The following is a 2,397-nucleotide window of genomic DNA, read 5'->3' on the forward strand; positions in this document are numbered from 1 at the left end:
TCAGGGGCTTCTTTAGCTCGGGGGGGGGGGGGGAAATGTACATTTTTTAGAAGCATTCATGGTTTTGGCCAGTGATAAATAGTTGTGTTAAAGGTAACTAATCAAATTAATCAAGAAATGTTCATGAGAAATACAAACAGACACTAGCCTGAGGAATGAGAAGCTGTGGAAACATCAATTCTACTTCAGCCATAGCAGTACAGTTGCACGATGTGGAAAAAGGACATCTGACCTCAAACAAATGTTAATCCTAAAAGTTGCACTGGAGTGCAACCTATAAGCAAGGAATGAACAGAGCTGGTTTTAAGAACTCGCATGTTCCTATGCCTGCAAGTTATTTGGGTTACGGTGACTGGTTTTACAGATTCACAAGTCTCTGCACTCTATGACTATAGCACATGGCAACAAGTTCAGAATCCCAAATATTGAAGTTTAGTAGCAAAGACAACACAGATCCCAACAGACTGCTCTGCTACCTGCAGATATCCTCTCCCTTCTGCAAGGGAAAGCAAAGCTGTACCGTCAGAGCCAACACAGGGCAGTTCTTGTGTGCAGGAGTGCTGCAGAGACAGATGCCACGGAGCTTACAGACAGCTTCCCTCTGCGTAGTTACCAGTGATTTAATCCCTGGGAAAGCTCTCAGGAGGCACCATCAGTCTAAAGGTTATGGTCCAGTCAGGGAGCTGCAGGAGTGTGAAATATTGAGACTTGGAAACTAATCACGGCACCATCACGGCTGTTACCAACACTGCTGTGGGACATTGCTGGTTAGCAAATGTAGCTGGTGTCCTACAAATGACCCTCTTCAGAAGTATGTTCTCTTAAGGCAGGGGAATGAATCAGGATTCTGGTTCATTACTTAGGTTCTGGGTGTTTTTCTTATTTAACAAATCAGCACCCTCCCCAGCCCCACCTCCCCTAAATCTGCCAGGTTAATGCAAGAAAAAGAAGCAGACTGTAACCCCAGTGTGCTTCTCCTCATACTCTGCCTTACTCTGCAGCACCCTTCCTGCAAGTCTCTCTTATGTGCTCCAAAAGTTTTTAAGGCCCACTGGCAGCTGCATAGTTACTTTTCTCACTGACTGGCAGAACTTAATTTCTGTTATTAATTCCTATTCATGTATAATACTTAATCCACAGCTCTGTACAGTTTCCCCATCTCACTGTACTTGGCATGTGGACTACACTACATACTGTTCCTGAGAATCAGTTTGGGCACTGAGCTGAATTTCCACAGGGAGTCTCTGCCCAGCACTTCCCGGTTACCTTCTGAAATTTCCTGTTAAAAACTGAAGACTGGCATTAGATTATGGCAATTATTATCAACTGATTACTATCAACAACGGTTGGACTAGATCATCTTCAAGGTCCTTTCCAACCTAGATGATTCTGTGATGCTTTAAGTGTTGATGCTGTAATTGCATCACCATTGCAGTGGGGGAATGGCGCACTGCAATGAAACCAGGAGAGCTGGGTTAAGAGAGCAAGGCCAGCCTTTCTCTTCAGAAGTAAAGAAGACAGGCTGTGTATTCATTACCAGCAAATTTTAGCTCCTGTGGCTCTTCCTTCCTCAGCATGGTCTCAGTCCAAGACCAATTGCTGAGAGAGTGAGGCACTGATCCCACTGCATGTGGGTGGGAAAGTGGCCCTAAGCAAGAAGTGAAAAGTTCTGTCCCTAACAGGGGTCATGCTTGGATGCCTGAACTCACTAAATAGTAAATACCTCAAGAAACTGGTCCAAGATACTAGATTTGAGGTGGTTTTCAAGAGGGTGTAGAAGACTCTCCACATGCTTAAAAGCCTCAGCAGCTTTAGAAAGGTGTTCTGGTCACCTTTTAGGGGTACAGGCAGTGCCATGGCCAGTATATCACTGCAGCTCAGGTGTGTTAAATGCCAGGATCCAAAATTCACTGCAGTAAACTCAAATGGGCCTAGAGGAGGCTTTTGAGCAAGGTTTTCCACAGCTTTGGGATGAGTTTGTTGCTCATTTGTGAGCTGTTCAGAGGTGGGATCCAGCACCACATGCACTGCCAGGGACCTGCCTGCCTCCCTTCTCTAAACCAGCACCTCTGGGAGACCTGGCCAGGGGCAGACCTTGGGGACCACTGGTGGCCTGCTCCGTGGCCGTGGGGTTTGGTGGGTGATTTCCACAATGGTCCACTGGAGGACAGCAAGTGTCTATGTACATAACATACATATACCTGCACAGGACATATGGAAAGGATTTCTCACCGAACTTGGAACATTCCTGCCAGTCTTCAAAACAAAAAAAAAGTTGTTCAACTCTTTAAGAAGGTGGGTTTCCAAGTTTGGCTTAAATATGCACTATGTATTTTATCAATGCATGTTTAACACACATTATTTCGTATCTGCATTTATATATAAATACATATGCAC

The sequence above is a fragment of the Athene cunicularia genome (genome assembly GCF_003259725.1).
Source record: "Athene cunicularia isolate RWA chromosome 1 unlocalized genomic scaffold, athCun1 chr1_part1, whole genome shotgun sequence".
NCBI classification, from domain to species: domain Eukaryota; kingdom Metazoa; phylum Chordata; class Aves; order Strigiformes; family Strigidae; genus Athene; species Athene cunicularia.